This window comes from Oratosquilla oratoria, chromosome 3 (genome assembly GCF_046742065.1).
Source record: "Oratosquilla oratoria isolate Oo_2021 chromosome 3, ASM4674206v1, whole genome shotgun sequence".
NCBI lineage: Eukaryota > Metazoa > Arthropoda > Malacostraca > Stomatopoda > Squillidae > Oratosquilla > Oratosquilla oratoria.
Window position 1 is genome coordinate 51,493,179 of NC_134779.1, and position 18,563 is coordinate 51,511,741.

At 38.1% G+C, this 18,563-nt stretch overlaps 1 protein-coding gene across 9 annotated transcripts in view; it reads left to right on the forward strand.

The window, feature by feature from the left end:
• The first annotated feature begins 11,970 nt into the window (after window positions 1–11,970).
• LOC143022391 (TLE family member 5-like) overlaps window positions 11,971–18,563 on the forward strand; it is a 178,636-nt gene continuing 172,043 nt past the window's right edge. For 5 of the 9 annotated variants that reach the window (XM_076180615.1, XM_076180555.1, XM_076180597.1 and 2 more), the window contains exon 1: window positions 11,974–12,081. The gene's annotated coding sequence lies outside the window, so the exon portion shown is untranslated. Of the gene's footprint in view, window positions 12,082–18,563 lie in introns of all 9 variants that reach the window. The other 4 variants (XM_076180563.1, XM_076180573.1, XM_076180580.1 and 1 more) reach the window with 4 other exon arrangements.

Here is an 18,563-nt window from a genome sequence, read left to right on the forward strand (position 1 = left end):
AGGAAACACAAAGAGAGACTCTTGAAGAAGAAGAAGAGGTAGAAAAAGAAGAGCAAGAGGACGAAAAAAAAGAGAAAGAAGAACATCAAAAGTTGAAGCTCGACGTAAAGAAAGAAGAGAAAGAGAAAGAGGAAAAAGAGAAGGAGGTAGAGAAATACAACAGAGAAAGGGATGAGGAGGAAGAGAAGAGAAGGAGAAATGTGAAGAAGAACAACAACAAGAAGAGGGAGAAGGAGAAGAAAAGAGAAAACAAGAGATTGAGGAAGGGGAGGAACAATAAATAGAAGAGGAAAAAGATGGGAAAGGAAGACCAGGCGAAAGATGGAAAAAGTGCGTTGGCAATGTTCGACAAATCGAGTGTGCTTGGTCACAGAGAGGGTGTGGGGCTTTCGAAAGGAATTACATTGAGTTACATGGAGGACAAACGAACACCAACAGACCTGTTCGTCCTTACGTGGGTATTTCGGTACTTAAGCTATTTCTAATATCATCATCACTAACATTATTATTATTATCATTATTATTATCATTATTATTATTATTATTATTATTATTATTATTATTATCATTATTATCATTATTATTATTATCATTATTATTATTACTACTATGTCATCGTTATCATTATTATTATTATTATTACATCATCATCATCATCATCATCATCATCATCATCATCATCATCATCATCATCATCATCATCATCATCATCATCATCATCATCATTATTGAGGGAGGATAGAGTGCCTGAAGACTGGAGAAGAGCCTGTATAGTTCCCCTTTACATAGGAAGAGGGGACAAGTGTGAGTGTAAGGATCTTTTTTTGAGCCTTTATAGATTTGAAAACGGCTTATAACAGGGGAGACAGGAAGACACTGTGGGAGGTATTGTAGATATATGGGATCGTGGGAAAGCTATTATGGCATTCAAGAATTTTTACAAGTCGTAGAGCCTGTGTTAGAATTAGAAATAGAGAGAGCGAGTGGTTTGAGGTATAGATGGGACTGTGTCAAGGATGTTTCATATCACCATGACTGTTTGATATGTACAAGGACGGTGTGGTGTTGGATATACAGACAAGGGTAATGGGTCGGGGATTGGAGATTGTTAAAGAAAATGTAGGTGGTGAGCCAGTTGTTGTTTGCTGACGATACTGCGCTTGAGGCAGGGTCAGAGTGAGTGAGTGACAGAGTTTGGGAAAGTATGCGATAGAAGATAGTTGAAGGTAAATGTGGTTAAAAATAAGGTGATGAGATGTACAAAGGGAAAGGATGGCAGCAATTTGTCCTGTTATCATTTATTGTAAAATATATTTGATACTGATATTACAAATACCCTTACAATTTCCAGAGGATTGTATTACCAATTCCCTTGTCCGTCTCCATTTTTTTTTTTCCACTAGACTCAAATGTATTACGCTGTTTTCGTATGATTTGTTTCGTATACTTGGTATGAGTTTTGTGGTTTGTATCTTTACTTGTTCCATTCTGTCAATACATTTCATGAGATTGTGGTCGGTACAATTATCTATATAATTGGTCGATGATCTTTAGTCTTTTTTCAAATCAAAAGATCACGCTGCTAAACAGTGCACTACTGTATCTGCTTTCAGACAGAAACACAATGCTTATATGTCTCAAGGTAGTCGCTAAGGAGGAGAAGGACGAGGCAGAGATAGAGAGTAAAGAGTAATTGGTGGAAGAAAAGAGATGCAGAAGGAGGAAGGAGTAGGGAGAGAAAGAAGAGTAGGAGGAAAAGGAAAAGTAAGATAAAGATGAAGAGGAGTAGATGGAAGAGGAAGATGGAAGGGGAGAAGGGATTAGATGAAAAAAGGAAAGGAAGGAAGAAGGATACAAAGTGGAGAAGAAGATGGAGGAGTAGAATAAAGAGACGGAGTAACGGATAAAAGAAGATGACGAAAGGAAAGAAAAAGAGAGTAGGGGAATATAGAAAATGGGAAAAGAGTAAACGAAAGAAGAGAAATAAGAGCTGGAGGAGGTGGAAATGAGAGAGGACGAGGATAAGGTACAGAAATTGGAGTAGGAAGAGAAGAGGAGGAACAAGAGAAGAGGAGCGGTTGTAAAGAATGGGGAATAGGTATGGGAGTACGGGAGGATAGGAGTAGGAGGGAGAAGATGAAAGAGTTGATAACAAAGAAATAAGAGGAGAGAAAAGGATAAATGAAGGACGAGGAGAGAGAGTGAGGAGAAGAGAAAAAGGGGGACTGGAGAAGCAAGGGCATATTATCAGGAAAAAAGAGAAAGGAGAGAAGGAGGAGAAGGAAGAGGGAGAGAATATCAGAGTATCAAAGTCGGAGGAAAGGTGGAGAGGAATAATGCAGAGTGGAGAAAAGATAGAAAGTGGTTTTGAGGATCTTACGCCAGGAGGCGCTGAGTAGCTGCGGCCGAAACCGTCACCTTTGCTCTATGTGCTTGAACCGCTGGGGGAGGTAACAGTATCTGCTGGGAATCAAAGCGGAGTGTGGGATTCGAGCCCACCACTAAGCGAATGCGAGACCAGCACGCTCCCGATGACGTCACCAGCAAGCAGAAAGAGAAGAGGATGTCTTAAAACATTAAAACAAAGGTGGTGGGGAGTGGAAAGGGGGAGAAAGGTGTAACAAGAAAAGAAATGTAAAATAACGGAAGATGAAATTTTGAAAGGGAGGTAAAAGGGGCGTGTATGGAGGACAGAAAATCGTAGGGAAGAAGTAACATGGGAAAGAGAGAGATGGCAATTGTACATCGATGAGAGATAGGTGACGGAGGACAGTTGACATTGTAAGATCCAGGAAGAGGGGATTGAAATATCAGTAAAAAAAAAAAAAAGAAAAAAAAAATTGGACCAGTCTCAGACATGAAAAAGTGACTATATAAGACAAACGAAGGCAAGAAAGCGGAAAGAAGTGGACACAAAACAAAAAGAGCAAAGGACAGAAGAGTACTGAATAGAAAAGAGCTTTTTGGAGACAATAAAGGAAGAACAGGGGAAGGGACGAGAAAGAGGGGAGGAAGACACTCATTAGAAGTCGTTGGCATGTGATTGGACCAGACGAGACTTGATGCAGGGACCAATAAAACATTCAAACAACGCCTGAAGAAGAATGGTTGAAAGGTGAGGTACGCAGGGTCATGGGTGAAGGGACGAGGCTATGGGGGCGGGAAAGGGAAAGGGTAATAGATTAGTGGATGTGAATAGGAACTTCGAAAAAAAATATCATGTCTGTGGCAACACACCACTTCTGCAGTGTCCCCTAAACGCATATAACATTTTTGTAAATAAAATTATCAATCGTGGTCAATCTATTGTATGTGTCCGTGGTAATGAAATTGTATATTGTAAATATTGTTGTCACATGCAGGGAAGGCCCTTATATTGCAAATAGTGTCTATATGTAACATATTTGCATACTTGTACAAAACATTAAAATGTGCATTGTATATATTTTATGTGTTTGCGGACGAGAAGATCAATAATGAGTTCAAAAGAAATATGATATTTCGTTCAATTCCTCACTTCAGAATGATACCCTTTCACCTTGATGTGGTAACTAACGGAATCATGTCGATGGAGGAAGGCATTAAGGAAGAAGGAAGGAGAACTAAGGAAGGTATGAAGACAGAGAAGACATGTACGATCTACTGTGCCCGAACTCAAACATAGATTATGTGAGGGAAACTCATGGAAGGGATTAATCAATCAACCACTGAGAGTCCACTGGTAAACTAAGGCATTCCCCATCCTATTCTCCGAGTCGTTCGACAGCGACGTCTGCCGCGTCACTCCTGCAAACTTCTCTATCTCGTCTCCCTACCCCAACCTTCTGTCTGATTGCCCTCTTCTACGCTTTCCATCTTGAGGCATCCAGTCAGTAAAACATTTGCTTAATCACCCATCATCTCTTCTGGATAGCTTGCGTGGCTAATTCCATTTCCTCTCTTTTACAATTTCACAATATTTTTCACTTCAGTCTGCCTTCTCACCCAATTTACCCTCTTCCTGCCTTTTGACATTATTCCCAATACTGCTTTCTCCATTCTCCCCTATGCATTCACACAGACAAGAAAGAGGATATATATTTAATCAGGAAGAGGACACAGACCAAAAAGAGTTAAAGAGAAGAGATTACTGGATGAAATAATGCATTCACTTCGCCTCCATACCTTTCGTTAATTTCTAAATCTCACCCACACATCATACAATCTTTGTATTTCAACATTCAGGTAGAGCTTTTCATGATGTACTTTATTTACCAAACATTTTCCGACCAATTCTGATATGTCTTTTATTCTATTTGTTTATATTTTTATCTTTCGCTAGTTTTACCATCTAACCTAAATTGCTGTACTCTTGAACTTCTTCAAGATTCTCACCTTCGATTTTAGTTGAGTTCCTTTGACATTTCAAATTGAACTTTACCTTGATCTTACTCTCATTCATCTTCAAACCTAATTTGAGATTTTCTTTGTTCATATCTATCAGTAATCTTGGAAGTATTCTGTTGTTTCTGAAGTGAGAATGATGTCATCCCCAAATCTAAGACAAATAAGATGTTCCTCATTAATGCTTAAATCTTTCCTTTCCCAACTCAACTCTGAACATTTCTTCCAGCCACGCTGAAAATACCTTGGGTAAAATTACATCGCCTTGCCCTACTCCATTATCTATGAAGTCATATTACAGTAGTATCTTTCGCATAAATATTCCCTAGAACTCTTATAATGTATCCATTTGCACCTTGTTTACGTATAGAGTTTAGTATTAACATTAGCTCTACCGAATCAAAAGCCTGTTCGTAATCTATAAAAGCTATACATAGGAGTTTATTGTAACCTGTCGTTTTCCTACTTAGTTGATTCATCCCCTGCGAATAGTCTATAAACATATATTTCATTTTAAAACTTGCTTGTTCTCTTTGCCGTTTTTCATGTAAAACAACCTACTCTATCTTTAAAGATGTTGGAAAGTACTTTACATATATGATAAACAAATCTGTTAACAGTCACCAAGGTCTTTCTGGTCTCATTTATTGTGAAGTAAAATCACTATAGCATTGCACTATGATTCAGGAAAGCTTTTCTGACTGCACATTGAGTATACATCTGAACTACAACAATCTACAATTGACTTCTTTTCCCTGCGCCTTTCAGTATATCTATCGATATGCTATATTCACTTGTTTTCCATAGTATCATAGACTTTAGACCCAACGCTAACTCTTCATTTTCAACTTCCGGTACGTTTTTCACATCTACAGATGAATTTGCTGACTCATCTAGTACTTTATCTTATTTCTTTTAAATTCCACGTTTTACCATTCTGTCTCTGCGTTTGATAAATACTCCATTTCCATCTTTCAAATACATCATCCGCTGCCTCCCTAAAGCGAATCTGCTCTCAACCCCTGTAGTATTTTTTCGATTTGTGTTTATCTAACGTCACGAACTAACCTCTATCAGGAGGCTAGAACAATGCCCCTCATAATGAATTTTGTAGCGTGGAACTTAATGAACCATGCTCTTGGTCCAATTCACCCGTGGCAGGGTTCGAACCACCGTCACCTCGGTCAGCAAGTATCTTTCTAATATTCTTATCTTTCCGGATAGTTTCCTTTGTATGACCCATGTTTCTCTTACTTTTTTTTTCTAATCTCTGCCTTTTATGGACAAGCAAGTTCAATTCAACTTCCTCTATTTCCTCCCCCTTAGTTTTGATATATACGTGTATATATGCATGTGTATATATATATATATATATATATATATATACATATATATATATATATGTATATATATTTATATCTTCTCAACCACATTAATTCACTTTAATTCCATGCCATCACAGTCGAGACTGACGAGGAGCTCGAAGGAAGCATGTATATGTAAAATGATATGTGGTCAAGTTAAACACTCAAACGCAGCTCAGACGTAACAAGTGACAGTGACTTAGCCCATTGCGCTATAAAGAGAGATATAAATTGAGCACAACTTTCTTATATTTGTATGCCCGAGTTACATACACATACACGAATTTTGCGTTCAACCCACCTCCGCCATATATATACATATATATATATATATATATGTGTGTGTGTGTGTGTGTGTGTGTGTGTGTGTGTGTGTGTGTGTGTGTGTGTGTGTGTGTGTGTGTGTGTGTGTGTGTGTGTGTGTGTGTGTGTGTGTGTGTGTGTGTGTGTGTGTGTGTGTGTGTGTGACGTAACAAGTGACAGTGACTTAGCCCATTGCGCTATAAAGAGAGATATAAATTGAGCACAACTTTCTTATATTTGTATGCTCGAGTTACATACAAATACACGAATTTTGCGTTCAACCCACCTCCGCCATATATACATATATATAAATATGTATATATATATATATGTATATACATATATATATGTGTGTGTGTGTGTGTGTGTGTGTGTGTGTGTGTGTGTGTGTGTGTGTGTGTGTGTGTGTGTGTGTGTGTGTGTGTGTGTGTGTGTGTGTGTGTGTGTGTGTGTGTGTGTGTGTGTGTGTGTGTGTGTGTGTGTGTGTGTGTGTGTGTGCAGGGTCTGTGGTGTTCTTATTTATACTCCGAGCTGGGATCATTGGTGTTGCTGCGTAAAGGTGCCTTCTTTGATTAGTTGCCATGGGTCAGAAAGGGATAAGGGTTACAGGAGTCCTGGGATACCTCTCCTAGTGTTAGCAGTTGATCTGTCTTGACTCAGTCTCTTCATTGAGGGCAGGGCCTCCAGGTCTTCGACCTGAATGTTGTTACTAGGATGGTTGTTTTGAATGTATATGGCTTCTAGGAACAGTAAGCTGCGGGGTGATTCTTCGTCTATGAGTGTTATGTTGTTGTGTAGGTCTTTTCTTGTTAATGTTTGAGTGTGTGAAGTGGTGTAGTGTGACTTGATTGATTCGTTGGACGGGTGGCTTGTCAAGTGTCGTATTAGTTTCGTTGCTGTCATACCAGTGTAGGACTGAGGTCCACACTCCACACTATTGCATATGTATTGGTAGACAATGTGGTCTTCCTGTAATGGTGTCTTCCTGATGGTGGTTTGGTTACGAATAATTAATCAATTGGACTATTTTCTTTGTGTTGTAGTAGAGGTGAATTGTTTTTCTTTTCCGGGGTCTGTTGTCTGTATGTTTTTGTTGACGATTTCTTTGGGCATCTTTCCTTCTGTCTTGTATTCTGTGAACATGTTATTTTTTTATTATACCTTAATGGAGTTTCTGGTGTTAGGTGTCGAGTTACCTTTTTTCTGTACCATTTGTTTAGAACATTGGTTCTTAACCTTTTTATTACCACGCCCACTCTAGGAACTGTTCTTTTCCTCCACGCCCCTCCCTTGCATTTATAGACGCCCCCAACCCCCTTGCAGGGAGGGTGGGGGGTGTCATTACACAGGAAAACTGATATGCCTGGGAAGCTTTTGAAAATAAGAGTAACGACGATACTTCTGCATTATCTCAAACTTAACCATTACATTATCGATCCATTTCTTGTCAGGAAAATAACACTTAACTGGTTAAAATTCTACTTTATCTCCTGAGGCTGGCGACCTCCCCTTGAAAATCACTTACGCCTCCTTAGGGGGGCGCGACCCCCCAGGTTAAGAATCATTGGTCTAGAATTTTTTTTTTTTTTTTTTTTTTTTTTTTTTTTTTTTTTTTTTTTTTTTTTTTTTTTTTTTTTTTTTTTTTTTTTTTTTTTTTGTAATGCATGTCACTTCAGAGTTTGCGTAACCGTTGTTATCCTGAGCCCAAGTCTCTTCGGTTTGTATTTCTCCGTGTGGAGCAGGAAGTTCCGAAACGCCGGATACAATCGGAAAGTCATTGAGAAATGTCAGCTATGAAGATGAAAAGATTGTGCGTTGTATTGAAGCTACTCGCAATAAAATAATCAACAATGAATCCTCTTTAGCCTTCAGCCTCGTATGTCTAAAAGAAAACATACTGCCTGGCTACACAGATATATATATATATATATATATATATATATATATATATATATACATATATATATGCATATATATATACATATATATGTATATGTATATATATATGCATATGTATATGTATATATATATATATGTATATATATATGTATATATATATATATATATATATATATATATGTGTGTGTGTGTGTGTGTGTGTGTGTGTGTGTGTGTGTGTGTGTGTGTGTGTGTGTGTGTGTGCGTGCGTGCGTGTGTGTGTGTGTGTGTGTGTGTGTGTGTGTGTGTGTGTGTGTGTGTGTGTGTGTGTGTGTGTGTGTGTGTGTGTGTGTGTGTGTGTGTGTGTGTGTGTGTGTGTGTGTGTGTGTGTGTGTGTGTGTGTGTGTTTGTGCTTACATATATATTTAAATTCACATATAGGTATATATATATATATATATATATATATATGTGTGTGTGTGTGTATACATACATATATCTGTATAAATCATATACATATATATGTACATATGTATATATATATATGTATATATGTGTGTGTGTGTTTGTGTGTGTGTCTGTGTGTGTGTGTGTGTGTGTGTGTGTGTGTGTGTGTGTGTGTGTGTGTGTGTGTGTGTGTGTGTGTGTGTGTGTGTGCGTGAGTGTAAATGTATACATATATATATATATATATATATATATATACATATATATATACATATATATATATACACACATATATATTTATATATATATATATATATATATATATATATAAACAACAGTATATATATTTTCACATGGCTTAGAATTAAAGTGTATTGTGGTTGATGGTATATATATATATATATATACGAGGATCGTTCTAAAAGTAATGCCTTCTATTTTTTTTATTCCGCCCAAAGGGATCTGAGAGGATTGCATATTGCATTGTTATGATGTCTGAACTTATGCACTCACGACCTGAAAGTTTGATCTCTGTTGCAGATATTGATGGTGTGACACTCTAAGAAAGCAATCCCTGTCCTGGACGTGCGTCAGAAACAGAGATGCGTCATTGAATTCCTCCATGCAGAAAAAATTGAACCAATCAATATTCACCGGCGCCTGGTGAACGTTTACGAAGCCGATACAGTTGATGCCAGCACAGTTAGGAGATGGGTTCGTCAATTTCAGAGTGGCGACAGAGATGTGAGTGACAAAGTGCTTACGTGAAGTCGCTTATTACCAACGTATACTTACTTTATTCTTAAACCATTACCTGACTTTAATCATCATGGAAGGACTCAATTTCATCGTCTGAACTCTGTGAATTTGGTGCATAAACCTGAACTGTTTTTAGAGTGTACCTTTTACATAGCCTAATCACAATCCAAGCAACCCTGTCTGATAAACTACTGAACTTGACTACGTTACCAGCAGTTTCTTTTTACTAGAACAGTAACTACGTGACCTAGCTTTTGTCATCTTGTAATTGTATCAGCTTTTCTTCCGCTCTTCGGACTTCGCTCAGTCTTACGATGTCCCACTTGGTGTTGTCTAGTTCTTCCATTAAACTCTCCAGCGTGTGGTCTTCTGAGAGAGTTCTTACGTTGTAAGTATACCTCTTCATTTCCTTCATGTTGTTTAATGTCCAAGATTGGATCTGTTTGGACAGTACTTAGTCACATTCGGTGGTACACTGCCCGTAAGCACACGAGGCAATGCGGCTGGACCTTTATGAGACGATGATCCAACAGGAATGCCCATTTTTGTTTTGGTTGTACTATTCATGTTTGCTATGAAGGGTTTTTTGGCAGTAATCTCACCTCCCTGCCAACTGGTTTCTGGTGAGATATTTCTCTGGTCATTATAACGGTACACCATATATCTATGAGGAATTTCCCTGTTCGCCAACAAGGACGTGCCAGTTACCAGTGGGCCCTGCGACTGTGTGTCTGAGCTGCTCTTTGCCTGATCTTTCTTACAAAACCTGTTCGATATGGATGACCCTGCAGAGATTTCCTCTCTATCGACATAGCTCTTGTCATCATTAAGATTCTCAAGCCTATCCACCACGTCAAGGTACCAACTCTCGAATAGAATATACTGTATATATATATATATATATATATATATATATATATATATATATATATATATACATATATATATTCATATATAATTATGTATATAAAAACACACACACATATATATATGCACATTCATATAAATATACATTATATATATGTATGTATGTATGTATATATATACATATATATATATATATATATATATATATATATGTATATATATATATATATATATATATATATATATATGGTAATGCGTGACCGAGGGTGCGGCTAAATACAAAAACAAGTCTCTGTTTCTTACTTTATTTATCGACTATATGTATATGTGTGGAGTGAAATGGTCATTTGTGAACTAAGAAGACAGGTTGCCTTCTGAGGATGCAAAGTGCGTTCGTGGTGTGTGACCGGGATGTGTGCTCTCTCGGAGTGTCATATCGCACTTCCTTCTCGAGCGACCAACGCTCGGGGTAGCTTAGCTCGCGGAGCAAGGTCTCGGCCAATCATCTCCAATAGTAGTAACTACGTGACCTAGCTTGCGCAGCGTGAGGGCGAAGTTTGTGTCGCTGGACACACTTATCACTACACACAAAGGACAAAGAGCACTCAACTCACCACACACACACACACACACACACACACACACACACACACACACACACACACACACACACACACACACACACACACAAATATATATATATATATATATATATATGTATATATATGAGTATATATATATATGTATGTATATATATATATATATATATATATATATATATATATATATATATATAGTGTGTGTGTGTGGTCCTCATATATAAATAATACACATATATTTGTGTATGTCTTTGTGTGTGTGTTTACGTGTATGTGTTTAACCACGGTTGTGAATCACGTGTTGGGTATGTGACCACACACACACACACACACACACACACACACACACACACACACACACACACACACACACACACACACACACACACACACACACACACACATCTAACTTCGTGCCCACCAGTGTTAGAGTATCGGCTCGCAGTGCAGCGATGCTGAAATTTTCAGCCCTGGGCGGGACTCGAACTCGGATCGCCGAATCAGTTGTCGAGAGCGGTATCATTGCACAGTCGTGCTGTGTGTTTGTGTGTCCGTGCGACTGCACTGAAAGTGAAAGGGTCGTGAAGGAGAGAGGTGGTCAGAAACAAGAGTGAAAAGAGTATGAAAGTGGAGAAAAAGAGAAAGATGTGAACAAGCGACCGTTGGTAAGCTCGGTAGATAGGCTGCTAGAGGAGAGGCGGGGGGGGGGGAGGCGAGCAGGGAGGGGAGCGCAGAGAGCAAGAGAGCTATGGAGGGAGGAAGGCAGGGAGCAGGCTACAAGCGAGAAGGTGCCGCGTTTATACACAAATTTGTAGTGGATGGCCGTGTCTCGATGCCCAGACTTCAGAAGTTTTTTGTATTTTTCTCTTTGAGCGGAACGCAAATTCTGTTGGATGTTCGCTCTCGCGCGCCGAGTCGGTAGCTTTCGCTCGCAGCCCCAGCACCACTTTTCAAACAAAGACGGTTTATTACAACCTTGCTATGGGTTGTTTTTTCCATACTTTTACCAATGGATCACCGACAGACCTTTGCAGAACGATATAGGAAAATCCCCTCAGTGCAAGTATTAATAGATATATGAATAGAATGAAAACCTTGCACGTGAGCTTTTCGCGTGTATTTTCTTGTGCGTGTGTGTGTGTGTGCGCGTGTGCAAATATGCGTGTTTATGTTCTTGTAGCTATGTATATGTGTATGTGCATGTGTGCGTATGTATGTTTGTGTGCGTGCGTTCAAGCGTGCGTGTGTACGTACACGAGCTCGAGCGTGTGTGTCTGTGTGTGTGTGTATATGTGCGTGTGTGTGTGTGTGTGAGTACGTGCGTGTGTTGCGGTGTGTCGAGGGGCTGGTAGTCGAGTCGCGAGCCAGCCAGTTGAGTGAGAAAGTTGGTGCAGTTAGGACCGTTGCTATTCTTCGGCTCTCTTTTTACTCATTTTTATTGTTTCCACCACTTGTGTGGTTATCCTAAGTGTGTGTTTATGGTATGGTATTGTGCAGTGTTGTTTATAATAATGTGGAAAGTGAGGAGCTGGTGTTTTTGCATAGTTCAGTGTTTCGACCAGCCATTTCCTCGATGGCGACAGTGATTATTTTGGCTGAGTCCAGTAAAGTGGAAAATAGTGTATGTGTGTGTGTGTATATATATTATATATATGTACATATATAAATATATAATGAAGTTTATATTGAAGTGAAAATAATCAGTGCAAGAGAAATTTTATTCCGTGTTATATTTATTTAACGTGTGATTTGTTTAAGTGTTTAAATTTGGTTCGAAAAGATTAGAAATTCACAAGTGACTGCGAAAGGAGTGAATTTTATCTCGTGTCATCACTCACTTGTGTTACAGTGAACGTTGTATCAAAAATGTGCATTTTACAGATATGGTAAATGCTCACATATATATATTTATTTATAAACACAGTGTAATACTATATCACGCAGACGTAATATTTATTTCTGTCAACGCCAAATATAACAGTGAAATTATTGAAAATTATTGAAAAGATGTATCCCTTGGAGAGAAAGTGGAAGTGTGTAATTTTAACCAATTTGCCGACTTGCTAAGTGCCGAGTGTGGTAGCACAAAACTGGTGAAAATACAATTATGAATATATATGTATATATATGAATATATATATATATATATATATATATATATATATATATATATATATATAATATATATATATATATATATATATATATATATATGTATATATATATATACATGTATATATATATATATATATATATATATATATATATATATATATATATAATATATATATTGTATATATAAATATATATATATATATAATATATATATAATATCATATATATCATATATATATATATATATATATATATATGTATATATTATATATATGTATATATTATATATATATATATATTTATTATATACTATATATATATATATATATATATATATATGTGTGTGTGTGTGTGTGTGTGTGTCTAGTATACATGGATGTGTATTATATATATATATACATATATCTATATATATATATAATACAAATATATATATATATATATATATATATATATATATATATATATATATATATATTATATATACACACATGTATAGTTCAAATATTCCTGCAAATATAAGTGCGACAGTAACGGAATATTCTCGGTGGTCTCCCGTGTGCCACAGTGCTGCGTCGATGGAGCCGGCTCTCCGCGTAGACTGGTTTTTAACGGTCGCGGAAATAAATACAGCATTTACATTTTTTTAACTTGTCTTATCGTCTTTGGTCTTTAAAAATGTGTTTACAAGTGAGTGTCCGTATGCATGAAGGAGTTGGCAAAGTGTGAGAATGTGGAGTGGATATTCGTTCAAGGCACGGAAATTGTGAAATTGACAAATATGACAATGAAATTTGTGACGGTCGGAACTTTGGCAGCGAAACTTGCGTGTGACGTGAAGGTGATGCCATGTCAAGTATGGACTAAAGGTGCGACAAGGCGCTGTATGTCTGTGTGTTTGTGCATGAGTGAATGCATTCGTGCCCGAGCGAATATGTCAAGGCTGAAACCATCTGTTTGTGTCTTCGTGTGTACCATTAGTGGCCTTGTGGCTGGCGCGGCATACATATTCACGCACGAGCACAGCCGCCGCTGTTGCCGCATGGCCGCCGCATGTATTTAGGATCGCGGCACGCGAAGACCAAGACCACTGTATTTCTTGCTTTATGAAACCTCCAGTGTTTGTCTATCTTTGTCTTTTTTTTTTTTTTTTTTTTTTTTTTTCATGTAGAGAAGTTCGTTGTCGAGTGGCATCAACACTAGGTAGAATTGTGCCTGACTGGGGTACGTTAACAGCGTTAAGGTATCCGACAGGGGCAACTGACAATGACGGAAAGTCTGCGTCGCTAAGAAACTTGGTATCGTTGACTCCTCGGTATTCCCATACACAACATAAGGACGACGAATAAGGCAATAATTACAGGAAGTCTTTGGTTAGAATGTGGCCACTTTTCTTCCTTACTGGCATTGAATGAACGTATAGATATGGCGATTCTTGTGCCAGAGGGAAAAACAGATTGAACGTTAATATCATATTTGTTTCGTTTCGTGGCCAAAATCTTACTCAAAAAGACAGAGCAACAGGCTCAAAAGTTTTGGAGCTGCATGATGAGTATGTTGAAATGTTCACGAATTTCTATAGTCATGTAATCTGCCCTGGAAATAAAGGTCTCCAAACACGTCTTTCACCAGAGGCCTCAACCATACAAATATGGGAGCCACCAAGCTCTACACGGAAACCAGATCTAGAGAATGAGTAGTTCAAACAGTCCAGTGCGCTGAGGGATTATTCTGTGACTTACTTAAAATCCCAAGATTAATTGTGCAAAAATTCTAAGCGAAAGGGAACTTCAATAAACGCACCTAAATTGTAGCTGTGGTGTCCCTAGATTGAAAGATTAACCCATGGCTTGAAATCCCTGATACAACGACCCCTCATAAAGAATTAGAAACACTACTCAAAGAAATTTGATACATTATTTCATTTTTGTCAATTTCTTGTGCTCTTTAAGTCGAAGAATAATTGTGAAATATTAATGGGATTGCGCATTCGGTGTTATGTAGCACAAGCCTGAAAATGAGACAGTATCAACTTGACAACCTATGCTGGCCATTTTTAGGCATTGGCCAGTGGCTAGATAATGTCAAACTTTAAAAAAAAAATCTATACTCAGGGGCGTAACACGAAAGTATTCAAATTAAGTATGAACAGATGTCACAGTCTACTTCCTAGAATTTTAGAAATGTGCTTTTGTGATTGTAAATTAGCTCCTGCAATTATGATTGCATAATTTAGGTATGTTACCTGAATTCTGTGTATATAGTCAAAGTGATCTTGTATGATAGGGAATGCCGACTTAATTCGAAAATTTGCCGCACCATAACTCGTTACTGAAAAATAGGACTCGAGCCTGGATTTCGAGAAAACTGATGTGATGGACTTCAATGAAGGTTGGGAATAAATATGCAAAGTAGGATCCCATAGCGTAACGAACAAATACATCACGTATGTTACAATTTCCGTTGCCTACGAGGGCAACCAAAATTAATTGATAATTATCCCAATAGCAGTCCAAAACCCATGATGAGCGTCAGTATGTCTATGTGTATATACTGTATGCACGTATGATGTGTATGTATGTATATACATGTATATATGTGTATAAGTATATATATACATACGGTGTATGTGTGTATATGACCATCATAACATATGGTATTTTGTTAATCAAAATATCAGATTAAAGCAAATGGGAAATTGCAGTAAAAACTTGAGCATTTATGTGGCATTCTTTTCACATAGTACTGATGAAGTGTAGAGACAGCTATAGAAAAAAACTAAGGAAAACTCTCGCATTATGTACACAGTAAAATCTATTTGGGATGAATTTTCAACCAATTGTCCCAACGTATCCTGGGATTTGAGTAAGAAAAAGAATTGTGATCGATGCTTAACAAAGAGACCATATTATGGAAAATTGATAGTGTACAGTACATATCCTTTTCAAAAAGATAGACAAAAACATAACTTAAATCAGTCTAAGCTACACATCCTTTCCCCCTAAAATAGTCAAAAATATGAATCAGTTGCTGGAGCATATTCATATTGGAGAGGTTCACAATGAAGGAGCAAAATAAATTCAGTTGCATCTAACTTTGCACCTTAGCCCCGACAGCAATCGCAACATGGTGGCAGGTGTCAGTATGGATAACAATCAAAATTATGTAAAGGGAGCGTTAGAATTTCTTGGACACGACATAATGAAGGCAAACGAAAATTTTCTCACTAGTGCAGCGCAAGGGAAAAAACTAGTAATAGAATTACCTTGATACCATCCCGAAGACAAATCCTACGCTAAAACTAACGCTAAAAATGTCAAAATAACCAAAATGAGAATTCAAAACTTTCCCAACATATTAAGAGTCTTTTTCACCGATTCAAAATAGTACCAGGAACAGATCCAAACCACATCAGAATAATACATCGCAGCCATACTTACAGCATACCCTACATTCTTATGCTACCATCCAAGTAACAAATACTCCACACCATCGACAAACCTTGTACAATTACCGTGGCTCAAATATTATGGTGAACTCAACATATTCTCCAAGCATCGCATGCCAGCCGTCTAACACCTTTATAGGTATAATACAGTTTAATGAAGACTCAGACGCTTTGTAACTGTACAGGCTAGCATGTCGAGCCAATTATGACAATCCTCAAACTCATACTTAAGCCCAATATGAGTCTGCACATAATTCCACCATTCCTGTGCTGACTGGGTTAGTCCAGCCTCACTATTCAAACAAGTCCAATACTGCCACCACATTTGCAGTCGGCATAGCTGCAGCGAGTCAAGCTTGGTTCTGTATTAACTCATTCATTAGGCGCGACATTACACAGACCACCTCGCTCGGGCTTGTGTGTGTGTTTGTGTGCACGTTTACACAGCGCGAGGCCCCCAGCTTGTGCACACACACTTACACTGCTTAGATATGGTGGTAAGGCTTCTAGCTATGAGGCCTTGTCGGGTTTCTCTTGGTTGTGTTGGGGAAGTATGTGAATGTATTACAGAGTACCTTTGCATGTGTAGCATTCATATGAGGATGAAAGGTGATACGTACCTTATCCAGAGATGATCTCACGGTGCTACTTTGGTTTTACTCTTTAGTAAGGGAAGTTGGTGTCAATCAGGGTTTAGACTGGTCGGATGTGTGAATAAATCTGAAGAGGATAATTGCCGCGTGATTAAGCGAGATAAGGATTAATGGTTAAAGGTGAGAGATATTTACTTGGCTGAATGAATATATACTGTGAGGAATTCCCAGTTAAAAAAAAAAGTAGCAAGGATGTGTCGTATCATGTGAGCGTGGTCGATGGTTGTTCAGGAAGTCGCCTGGTGTAATGCACAGAATGCCCGTCCTGTGGAAAATATATCTACTACCCTCACGTTGCTCAGCCGCTCAAGAAAAGTCTAGAAGCATCGCCTGGCTTCCGTTGACGTTCATGCCTTTCGCGACATAAAAAAGGGGGAACTGATGATCCCGTTTTGTAGAGATTGCACGCCACACAATTTTTGGAGTGTCTTGCACGTGTCCCTGAATGGGTACTGGATGCATTCCCCAAAAACCGGGTGTTGTGACAGTTCACACGGAAATAAATGCCTCAGCATTGCACCACATTGGTCGAAGAAGGAAGCTCATTTTCATAGTCTTAGTGGTGCTTCGCACATTTCCACATAGACTTCTGGTCGTAGTTTTCGTTTTTTGAGTTTATGGACGTTTTTAGGAACATTCAGATGATTTTGCATAACAAATGTTTTTATAGTAGGTCTGCTGATGTCCAACTTTATAACTGCTAAGCAGAATAAGGTACCGATGCTGGTCTTTTGTTTGTGTTCCTGTCTGCCACAGACCTCCAGGAATTCCTATGACCTGCTTAAACTATGAGCTGTAATGAAGCGGTATTGATGTTGTGTCGTCGTCAAATTAGATATCGATCCAATTATCTCTAGCAAAGTAGCGATTTTGCACTTCATATTATGTCATGGCTAAGGCCATTGTTTGTAAGTTGATACACGAGTGTACCAGAAATTAACTCTATGTGCCGTATAAAAATATTATAGCAAAAAAAAAAGACCCAGTATGTGCATAGCTATATATATATATATATATATATATATATATATATATATATATATATATATATATATGTATACTGTGTAGGTGTATTGTAGCATAATCTGGGCACAAATAAACGCGTGGCGTATACTGTTTATCAGACATTTTCTCTCAAACGTATATGTGGTAAGAAGTACAGAACATGCATATCCTGTATTTTGCCATATTAAAGGAGAGTTGCCTCCACGGTTGAATTAAATCATTTGGCATTGCTCGGGACAAACATCCAAAACGACATTCAGGAACGGGTAATACATGCTCGACGTCATTATTAGCGAGTCTATAATTCTATTATGTATTACTAGCAAACTTGCAGAAGTACTGTTCGAGTTTAATTACACACTGAGTACGGGATTCTAGAAGACATGAAAATTATATATAGTTTGTGCGTGTGTGTGAGAGCAATGTGTACTTACGTAATTATAGTATACAGGACAGGAGCAACGCTTGTAGTGTCCTGCCTCTTCTCTCCAATTATCATATCTAGCTTCAGACTCGTGTGTGTGAATCACCACGTGTTGAACACATGATCGACAACTATTATTTCCGAGTGAAAGCTCAGAGCTCATACAGTATATGATCCCATCTATGGACAATGCTGGTCTTACACTCGCACGCACGCGCGCGCGCGCGCGCACACACACACACACACACACACACACACACACACACACACACACACACACACACACACACCGACTCGGTGGTACAGTTGGTAGAGCGC